The sequence below is a fragment of the Metopolophium dirhodum genome, chromosome 6, assembly GCF_019925205.1.
Source record: "Metopolophium dirhodum isolate CAU chromosome 6, ASM1992520v1, whole genome shotgun sequence".
Classification (NCBI taxonomy): Eukaryota; Metazoa; Arthropoda; class Insecta; order Hemiptera; family Aphididae; genus Metopolophium; species Metopolophium dirhodum.
Genome location: NC_083565.1, coordinates 4,871,922 through 4,884,833, shown reverse-complemented (window position 1 = coordinate 4,884,833; position 12,912 = coordinate 4,871,922).

Genomic DNA, 12,912 nt, shown 5'->3' with positions numbered 1-12,912 from the left:
TAATTCCAAACGGGTAATTGTATTAGCATTGAAGCATTGACACAATAATTTATCACTTAAATTGTGTTCTAACTTAATTTGTCAGACACACACAACTTATTATGACAATTATATAATATATTATGATGACAATAATTAGTGACTATATCCATATATCCACTATACCTATAGCAATAGGAATCTACAAACAATTCACTATCTACATTATTTTATATTTAATAACATAAATTTAAGTAAGTTCTATATGTATAATAGATTAATTAATTTCATAGGAATATAAAATATAAATAGATTCAATAGGTAATAGGTTATAATAGGTTATATAGGTTATAATTTTAAATATTTTACAACAATGAAGTAACTACAAAGTCTACAATAAGTATTGTCTTGGTTTGTAGCAAAATAATAATATTGAAAATTTTAAATTTTAAATAATATTGAAATTTTAAAATGTTAAAAATAAAAACAAATAATATACAGACCACACGTTTTTTTATTTTATAAGTGCAGAATAGAATTAAATTATTAGGTACCTATTATATATTTTCAAGTTACGAAGTCATTAACTAAAAAAACGCCTTGAACATTTTAAGTACCTAAATCCATGAAATGTTTTTTAAAATATCTAAAGTTAAAATCTTCATGAAACCGAAAAATTGTTTAAGATACCTATTATAATCATTACTAAACCAAGAACTTTAAATATTTCTTTAAAAATACAAAGGGGTATAAACTATCATACATATTATAATAATATGATATTATAATATTAATTATTATCCAAACTTTTGATGTTAAACTACCTACTACCTAGCTGTATCAATGTATCATATTTCGAATCTAAAGAAATAGAGGAGAAATTTGATTTTCTAGGAACACTGCATTTTGATCACGTTAAAACAAATAAACTTCATGGATAAAGCAATTAACCAAAATATATGTTAAGAATCAAAAATCATTTTAGACAAAAAAAAATAATTTTATTCAGTGTCTAATTTAAAATATTATGATACTTATTTTAGGATACTTTTGGTCTATATTAAATACTAATGAATCAAATTTCTTCCATCATTTTTGTCTAGAAATTGTATTATAAATTATAATAATAATATAGTTATAAAAAAAACATTTGAAGAATTATAGTTTTTTCATAAATTATAAATAATTGATATATTTTAATAATCATAATATAACTGATTATGATAGAAGACATGAATATTGTATTAGTGTTATAATAATGTGGTGTTTTCTTTATACTTTTTTCTTAGTTAATTTTCTCTTTTTATACTTTTTAAGTTGAATAAGTGCACCAATACTTCTATGCAACCTTATCTATTGGTTTTAAATTGAATCATGTCAATACATTAGGAATTGTCATGTTCATTTGTATTTTAGTGGGGAGCTTATAGTAGTCTTTATGAATAGTGTCATTAGAAAAGTACAAGGAAACATTTAAAATGTAGCGTAAAGTCCCAGATTAGAAAGTTTGAGTTATATAAATATTTTATGTTTTGGCGGCACCCCAAAGTTTAATTCGGTACGACCACATGTGCATTATAAGACACCTATTTATTTATTACATACTAATTTAGCGTATAAATTGTTTTTAGTCTTATTTTTTAATTAGTGTTTGAAGGACTCTTGGGCGTTGATTTACGGCTAGTTTTTGGCATGAATATGGACTGTGTTATAAAGTAGTTGTGTAAAAGTATGTTTATGGCTTACGCATATGCAGTGAAATTGGGTGGAAATGGTTTAGCCAGAACATATTCTAGAACTTGAGTAACAACGTTTAGAAAATTTGTCAAATTAAAGTATTTATTTTGTAATACAAACAAGTTACGAGTAAAATGTATACAGAATAATTCACAAAGCATGCTCGCCATTTGAGTAAATTTCAAAATTTCAAAAATCAAAAATCAAAATTTCAATAATTTCAATATGAATAAAAATAATTATTGTGAGAAATGAACCTGACTGATGAATCACAATGTATAATATTGTATATAGGTACGTAGGTATCGTAAAAATGATTAACTTAAAGGTTTTACAAAAGTATTAAATCAATACAGTAATAACAATTACACAAACAATTTATCGCACTTATCTAATATTTGAAAACATTTCAAATAATTAACCACCATCGAGAATAATTTAATTATTGAATGTTGTGTAGTTTTTAGTAACTAGCTAGGCACTGTAGGACAAATATATAGAAAAAAAATTCATACATTTTATAATTTTGTGTACTGACTATTAAAGTAGGTCCCTAATTACTTTAAAACATATATTTAGTAGTTTAGTATAACTAAGTCAAATGTTGATGTGCTTATTTCAGATTATTCATTCTATTGAGTTATAATAATACATACATATGACGTGTGTATTATATGTGTTTTCTAACATATGTTTTATTTCTAGAATTCTGCATACTTAATACGTCGACAAAGTCGACAAAGTTAAATTCACAATTACCTATTATTTTATTGCATTGATTTCAGTTTTTGTTTTAAGTAATTGTGGTATTTTATTCTGATCATTTGATAATAATTTATAAATAATACTTGTGAACAGATGAAGTGAGTAGGTAGTAAATATTTACAATGGTAATTTACAGAGGTGGTTCATTTATTTGTATGATGACTGGTATTTACCATATTAATTAATGAATCGTGAAGGACGACTGATGAGCACGATAATAATTCTAGGTGGTTAGTAAGATAAATAATATTGGTCCATTATTTTTTTTTTTTTAGCTTTCAGTACAAAAAGGTCCATTACTAAGAAACTGCAGGTTTGTGTGTGAAAGTTCAAAGTTCAATATTAGTGTGAACTATAAATAAGTGAATCAACATTTGATATTTATAACTATCAACACAAACAAATTCGACACGAAATAATAGGAGTGAGAGCTTACAATGACCCAAAGAGTAATGTCATTAACACGACTAACTTCATACTTATTGTTGAATATACCGTCGGCTATGATCTTAATGGTTATCCGTTATTGTAAACTTCTACATATAATATTATGCTGTTAAATCTGACTGAACGAAGAGGTAAATATGTGTGATATTTGACGACTAGACGTTGTCGTGATTAATTAAGTAAGAAATAAAAGTATTATAATTAGGATTTAGATTAGTTTACAATTTACATTTACATATTTGTATTGATTAAATGCATTTCGACGGGAGTAAAAAATTTGGACAATGTATATATTAAAGAACGCATAGAAATTAGATGTAATTTGCATGTAAACGCATAGTTTAGGAATTAAAGGTTTTTAATTAATTCTGCATATTTATGCATATTTTGTAGAATTTATATTAAATATAATATATTCTGTCAAATATTAAATAACCTGTTTTTAATTTAACAAAGAAATGATGCGGGTATATACATGCCAATTTGTTTAATTAATATTAATATTAACAAACCATGGAATTTATATGGTTTTATTATAAGTACTTCAATTGTAAGGTTGACGTATATATAGTTGAAAAATCAAGTTTCTCTTATTAAATTTGATCCATTAGCCAAAAACCAATGTTTAACTTAAAATTTTTTTATTTTGAGGCTTATATTTTTGGTATTCAACCAAACTTCATCAACCTTATAAATCACTATAATTGCAGAATAAATATCTACCTATGTGGCTATGTCATAAAAATATATACTTAATAATATGATTGGTTAGTTTCCCCTCAGAAACATTTTCCGTATGTAATGATACATGATTATTGGATACACATTTAACACACCCGTAATTTTCACTGTAATAGAGACCTACTCAATGACATTGCACACGCGAAACCTACTTGACAGCAGATCGGTTACCTACTTACCCAATTTTTATTACCAATTAATGGTATTTAATCAATGTCAATAACTGTATGAGAACTACTACACTGTGTTTTTTGATTGTTTGCTATAATTTTACTTTAAATTCTTACGGATCATTTTTTTTTTGCCACACCGGAAATGCAGGATACTGGCATCCCAGATGACAATAATTTTGGGATGGGGACGAGCACTGATAATAATCTTTGAATTTTTCCAGAAATTTTGTTAGCGATTTTATAATTTTTCAATAGTGTCTTCTCATAGTCTTTTTCTATTTTAAGCAATCACATTAACTTTTAATTTTTTCGCTTGGCATTTTGATAGTGGATACACGTCACGCTTTATCATATAAAGCCGGGGAATGATGACGTTCTTTCGCAACTGCATGAATTTAGGTTAGCAAATCTTTTAGTTATGATTAAATTTAGTTTTTTTCAGTTTACATTGATTATAAGTTTATTTATTACAGTTGTAAGTAACGATATGAGTGGATTTATTATTAATTTGAACTCAGAAATGAAAGAGGAAAGTTGTGTAGCTAAGTTAGATTTAGATTGATTTGCAGTGTCATTTGCAGTACTATTAGGGGGAAGATATTTAGGTGTGTTGGGTAATAACGTCATAACGTCCTATTTCAACAAATAGTATGTTTTTCTGTGTTAAATTCCTGAAAAGATAGTTGATTTTGAATTATAATATACTCAATAAAATAGATTATTTTAAGGATATTTAATACCGACCGTTTATAAGGGGTTAGATATAGACAATCATCAATGTGTGTGTTCACACGTGTCGTGTAAATGAGAGTGTAGTAAGTAATTATTGGTGTGTGTGAAAAATAGTGTAAAAGAAATATCGAAACGCTCCCACCTGTGCACAATATTCAAAACTTAAAAATCTAATTTTAAATGGTTAAAAAGTTCAATTTAAAAAAAGTAGAAAAGTCGTTATAACTGTATGACAAATTCAAATATATATTAAAAAGTTTTATTCAATAAAAAATATTAAGATTTTGGTACAACTAGCATAAAATACGCCATATTTGGTGGAAAACACATATTGTGACTGAATCGTCTTGAAATATTGTCTAATTTGTTTCATTATTCGGTTAGGTCACTTCTGTCGCGTCCCTGAGTGGGGAGAGGTGGTTGATGGTGGCGATTTCCCCCGTACGTCATGCGATGTTCTGTTTTTTCTAATAGATGAATACATTTTATAAATTTTGTTAATTGTTAAAAGCAGTATTCAAGTAAAAATTTTTCGCCCCCCCATGGATTTGACCTGAAGACGCCCCTGGATCACTTACATATAATACCGATCGATATATTATTTTTCTGCTATTAATTTGTCTATAAATTAGATGATATATCGCCCACTTACTCATAGGCGTAATTTCGCTAAAATTCAGGGGGTGCAAAACTAATCAGGAAAGTTTCAAACTTTCTACAAAATGTCAAAATCCCTCGTTTCCCTTGAAAATTTATTTACAACTTATTACTTAATTCCAGTTCCTCGATCAAAATTGTATGTACAATTTAATATTATCATTAATATGAAGTAAATAAATTGTATTATACAAATTAAAATAATTAAATAGAAAAATCATCGAGAGTCTTTCTCTTTTCTGACATTTTAAACAAAAAACAATAGTACCTAAATAAAACGGTTTTCTCCCGCACAGAGTACAGAATAGAAAAAAGATATTAAACCTGGACAGTTGACAGCGACTACCTATAATATTATTATTATAAATATTATTCTAATAATTAATATGATCACAGAATAATATTATAATTCTGTGATATGATCATTGATCATAGATAATATATTATATTATCTATGTCATTGATACTTGATAGCCATTAAATGATAGCATATCAACAATTTCGTGATCCCGTGGTATCACAAATCTGGTATCATATTTCATGATTAATAATTATCATCTATTATCGTCGTTATCATTATTTTATAAATATTTAAAATATTGGAAAAATTATACAATATAAATATAGAAAATTTTATACATACATTTTTAATATAAATTTTTTACACTTACTCATGGCTTTGTTAAAATATAGAGATCTACCACTCTATATTTTAATATCTACGCAAGCCCTTTTTTGTCGTTCCAATAACTCAACCTGTATAATATATGGTAAGATGAAAATTGATATATCATATCTTAGGTTTCTTGCCTATGTCTTACCTATGGTAAAGACATACTTAAAAAGTTAAAAATAGTATTTTATGTTTTTTTTAAAAATCAAAGTATTTTATATCCTTTGATTTATAAAACTTATAAGTTTTAATGGTTCTTAATTATATTATTAACACAATTATGAAATTACAAATTTATAAAATTCTCTAACTTTACACAGAGGGAGGACACGATAAGATATAATGGATGCCCAACTATAAAGTGACCAGTCGTTTTTAGTGCCGTGAAGTCAATTATATAATTCCGATAATGATACAAATCTAAGTAAATTAATATAGGTAGGTACCTTTATAAACCATCCATTGGAGTGTTCGTCACATAATTCCGGTTTTTACACAAACCATTTGTTTCTGAAAATCAAAACGGAGGTCACGATAACGACTGATTCATCATAGATCGCTGAGCGTCCGATGTTCATACAATCTTATTCATGGTGAGTAACAAAAAAAAATTAAACTCAGAACTCAAAAATTAAAATGGCATACACAATAACTGACAGTTTTCTTACAAGTTCGATACAAATGTATACAATGTAATAATAAATACATTTATAATAAATAATAATATATATAAATATATTATAACAAACATTTATCCACCCTGACCTTGTAATAGTGTTTTATTTATGTATGCTTTATACATATTATTACGCAAAGAAAATATTATATAAGTAGTATAATCAATAATAATAAACCAGCTTTATTAAGCCGTTCTTGACGTATACCGTATACCTACTACACATATTATAATATAATATACACATAAAACGGAAATATATAATACATTAATATATAACAATCATAAACCCGATAGTTACGGCGTGATTAGTATATGTGCTAAATATTTTACCTCGGTTACGATGTTGAGCGGATTGCCTTTCCTCCTCGGGTCCCATGGTCGGTGAACTGGCGGATCACTGCAGCACCTGTGGTGGTGGTGGGTCTCACGATCACAGTCGGGCTTCTTAAGTGGTGGCTGAATCTTCCTTTCGTCTTGTACCTAGGTAGTTGTACACTGTAGCAGTCTTATACACTGTGGTAGACTTTTGTCTATACTTTTCTATTTAATGCACGATTCGCGGTTTATACGCGTCATAGTAAGTGAGTCATAGAATTTTTCATTAATGGTTTTCATATTTCTATTGTATGCCATATCTTTTGTTTATTGATTTTGTGTGCATATGTACGGCTGTGTGGATTGTGTATTAATCATTGCCGATGATGATATGATTATTTATGTTAGTTGTTAATTTAATTCAAACACATATTATATTGTGTTGTTATTATTTATTATTAAATGTTGCCATTTTTGGAAATACTATGCGTATTTGTTGCATATCATATTCTGTACTACCTATCTTAATTTTTAAAGTATTTCTTACTCGGTCCATCCAATGATTACGTGGTCTTTCTACCGCTCGTTTTATATTTGGCTTGCTAGTAATTACCTACTTGTTTTGGTACCCAAGGTGGTTGTATAGTATATTATAATTTATATGAATATATTATATTTTTTGTTATACATTCTTTTTTTTCTTAAAAAAAATAACTATAAATATACTGATTTGAAATACTAATTCTGAATTGTATTAATTTTAAAAGCAAATAATAAAATATTTAACAAGAACGTAAGAATAAATTGTATATATAATATAATACTATATAAGGATTAAGTAAGGTGTTGTAGAAAATAATTCAATAACAATATAAATAAAGAGTTTGTGTTATGGAATAAAAAACACTTCACAGTAAAAATCTCAAGCAGAATTAGATTTTTTCTTAATAAATAATAATGTACTTAAGCACAAGTGGAGAGCCAATCTTAAAATTGAGCACTATACTTAGCAGGACAAAATCGTTCCGGTTGAAAAATACGTAATGATCTTTCGTTCCTGGGAGCATAGGTGTATGTATGGAATTCAAAAAATCTCTTGTAATATAATAAAAATACTCCAACGGCAAGAAACCAACTTCTTGTTTCTTTTTATAGTGAACAGTCTCATATGGGAAAATTTTATTTGAAATACCTGAGTTGGAATTTAAATGATCTTAGGTCAAAACCATCACAAAATGTTCGAGATTTTCAATTAAAATAATTATTCCATTTAATATAAATTATATTTTAGATTGTCAGTTTAAGACTTAATATGTACCTAATTTTTCATTTAATGCAAAAAAAAAGTTATACCTTTATAATGCTTAACGTATTTACTCCAAATAGATTACAAAACTGATTGTTTGTGAAAGGCACTTTTTTACTAACAGGTATTTTACCAGACGTATCAAAATATACGAGTGTAAGATGAGGCAATATTATGTAATGGGCATGAACATACCTATTATCATTGTTTCTTTTTCAACAATCAGTAAAGTTAAAACATTTATGCGTGTATACACATGTGTCTTTAAACACTTTTGTATCGAGTACTTTATGTAATTTTACTGTATTTTTTCTCTGATTAGTAATGGTTTGTGTGTCGTTATCTAGGTAGGTACTACGTATACGTATTTACAGTCCTTGATGATGTGATACCTCACTTATTTGAAATAAACCCGTTGAAGTGTATCTAACTATGAATTATGAATACCGTTTCAGTACAAATAAATCAACTATGTAACGTCTGTAACAATTGAAAAATTATGTAAATTGAGATTTCCAGGCATTCGTGGTTACATAATATAATAGTCTAAGTCATAGATACTAGATAGATATTATTATTTTTTTTTGTCATTATGGAGTGACCATATAAAACTCGATAAAATTTTGAAATTTGAATGCTTAGATATGTGACGCATGAGTTATTGATTACCTGAGAGTTTCAATTGAGATGAGGTACAACGACAACTTAGGCAACGTATACCAATAACAAGCTTGCTATTTCGACTCATATTTTATCCGCACCAGTGGCGTATTTACCGGTGGGATCAAGGGGATTAATCCCCCCATAGGCTGGGTTAGGCTGTTTATAATATGCAACATTTTTCTAAGTCCTGACTTAAGGCCTTTAGCTTTAAAAGCGAGGCTACTGGATAAAATCATATCTCCCCCCCCCCCCTCCCCACATGACAAAAACCTAAATACACTACTGATCCGCGCGCAACACTCCAGCTCCTTATACTGTAGTCATTTTGCATGTACCTAGATATAGGTACTGAGTGTTGGCTCCGCACCGCACGTTCTTAAACGTTTACTCGGATATGCCACTTCGTCAAGGATAAGACTACTGATCCTAGTTTCATAAATTTCATTATAATAAGATATGACCTTTACTGCGTTTTCAAAATTCACTCACTGACTACCCTCGGTGGCACTTGTATCGACCTATATAAATATAATAACGTTCTCTCACCACATCGCTATTGAAACGATAATATATAATGCATTTCGTATTTCTCTTACCATCCCCCTAGAATCAATCGCGACTCGCGAGTACTCATCGATAAATTTAAAATTATCGGATGTAACTCAATTCTTGCTCCACACGAATAAATCTGTTACTTACATTCGATACTTGTGTTTCGATTAACTATATAAATTACATTCAAATATTGTCACGTCTACAACTTGCGGTCGTATAACTGTATAGACTTCACAGCTCCATAAATATTTACACCATAAATCTACACCGTAGATTCTACATACATGTATAAGTCATGGATCGTTAAGTAAAACATAATATGTATAATTATTAAAAGTCACAAATTTACCCACAACTTAGATTTTTTAAATTTATTTTTTTTAAGCACCTAACCTAAAAGATCTTACTATCAATAAAAATATATGTTCAATGATAATATTATACCTACTCATAAAACTATTTGCTTCAATAAGAAATGGACTCGTAAAATATAATACATTATTATAGTATCTAAATTTGTTTTTAACGACTCCTGATTCTTACATTTAGATTGTACCTTCATACATATGATATTTATCATTTTAAAACGAGTTTTGAAATTAACAAACATCAGAGCTTATCAAATTCAAATACAATATTATCAACGTAGATACATCAACCATTAAAGACCATTAAGGAAAATAATATTATTATTTATTTTGTGTATACTGTATAAATAGAATACACGCTTATTATATTTCAATCATGATATTTATGATTGAAAAGCATTTTTTTTCATAATAGCTGTTTTATATTTAAAACATTCTCCCTTATTTTATTTTATCAATATTTAAAAAATTCAATAAATATAGCTAGGCACATTATAAGATATATAATATATAGGTAACTATTATTTAGTTTCTGTTGAATATGATCTATGTTTATAAATAAATAAGGCAGTACAATATATTTTGTCTACGTACTAACGTACTCAACATTGTATTGAATGTATTTTTGAATTAGTTAAATACATTTATAAGTTATATTACAAGTTATTTTGTAAATGTTTCATGATTGTTAATTATCAATTTGAGAAAAATTAAAGTTAACTAAAGCTAAGCCTTGGGAATCATAAGGTGAATGATTATCACAATTTTAAAAATTAAACAGAATTTGTACCCATCAGTATTATTAAGTATTTACTAAAATCATTTACACGTATTATTAGTTATAACATAAAAAAATCGTTGACATTTAACAATGAAATAGGTATAATATAGGGAACTTTTTCTTTTATAATTATTTTCATAATATATTTAATAGGTACCTACTATCTTATTATTATAATTGTATTTTCACTGACCGAAATGTTTAAACAAATTTATAAATTATAACATACAATAATAATAATAATAATATGCTCAATAAATAAAATATTTAATACAATTTATTAATTCTAAAATAAAAATAAATATAAGAGTATGTGTAAATGCATATATTTATGTAAACGATATTAATATTTTATTTTTTTTATTGATCGTGAAGCCCGACAACTATGGCCATTAGCTGTTTGTTTTTATAATTTTTTTATAAATTATAATAAAAGTATTTTGCTTCTGTCAAAATTTCAAAATTCTTGAAAACGTAAGTAACACACGGTTCCATTTAAATAAAAAAATAATATAAATTATTATAAAAATATGTAAACACTGTGTTTTTTTAAGCATTTGGAGTTAAAATTTTTACTAAATCACGAAATACTACAAATTATTTTTTCGTTGAAAACTGATCAAATTTTAAATTTTATTATAAAAGTCTTATTTAAAATTAATTCGCTCATTAGTGTTTTTTATTGGAATCTAAAAATATTAAAACACATAGACAATTGAGTTTAAAATTAGATGAAATTGGATATTAAATCGAAAATGTACGATCATTTCTCTAACGGTATAGTTATTTAGAAGTATAATCCAAATAATATTAATCGTATTAACTTAGACTTTAACCCTTTTTTGCCTACCTGAAAATATACTGCTCACAAGGGTGTCTCACGGACAACGCCGGTCGGGATGACTATATATTATAATATAATAAAATCGCGAACGTGACTGACTCACTGACTGATCAACGTAGAACCCAAATAATGATAGCTTGAGGTTTGCAATTTTAATGGTACCTTCGTAACACTATGTGAATGTGCACTAAGAAAGCATCTTCCTAAATTCACATTTTATAAAGTGGTACTTGCACAAGTATTTTGAGATTCCAAATGATCGATGAAAGGTTTAAGTTTTGAACTTTTGAACACCATACACCGAATATTAAATAACAAATTGAACAAAGTTTGAATCATATAGAGTTAGTACATTTTAACAGACAATGAAGTGCACGGGATCAGTTAGTTCCAAATAATAGTCATATAAAATATCCTTAGTAATAAAGGCTGAAACGACGTCTCTACCAAACTCGTTTTTGTATGCAATGATTTATCCTTTAATTCAAATTTAAAATATCCATTAAAATTACCTCGATGACTCAATGTCGAGGAACACTAAAAACCTAATATACATATAGGCACATAAGAAATACATCACAGGTTTTTTATGCTTAGTACCTATAATAGGTAATAATAATATACATTATAGCAAACTAATAAAATTTTTAATAAAATTAACAAAAAATGTTAAATTCTATTTTAAACATTAATAATGCTTTTCATTAACATAATAATATAAATATATTATAATATATGAATACGTTTATAAACAAAATAAGATGTTTCCATTTTTTTTTAAATTGATATATTATTAGATGGTTACTAACATTTTATTGAAGGAATCAGTATTAATTATTAGTTATTAAACCAAAAATAGAGTTGAAAATTTGCTCTAATGCAATGTGTCCTGCAAATGCCACCTGTTTGAATAAAACTGTTATTTGTTTCAAAAAATAATCTGTTCAAATAGTACGTGTTCGAAAGTATATATTCGAATCGTAAATAAAATAGTTGCCACAAAAAGTAAGCCACACGTAATAAGTAAAGCATATAAGGGTTATTTCTTTTAAGGTTTTATTTAAAAATGAATGAAAACAATTTACTTGGATTAGTCAAGGTAAATCACCATTAAGAACTTTATATTATAAGTTAATTATTAAAAACCAAATTATTATTTATATCTTAAAGCTTAAAGTTAATATGGAATAAAATATTAACTAAACACAGTTAAATATTAGTAAGGCAATTTTTTTAAATATCATTTGGGTCACAAGAATATTTTTATTATAACTAAGACTGTAGTTAAAATGCATCCTACTATTTCTACATTTCTTTTTATTGAACATTAGCTGTTATAGTTTAGCCGTTTAGGAAATTACACAGTCTCATTAAATCAATTTAATTAATTAATTTAAATTAAAATTATTGTGTACAGCGTGAATTAACAAAAAGTAATTAATTAATGAGTGTGAACTACAGTTATATCAACATAATTTTAACTTAAGTATTATTTTT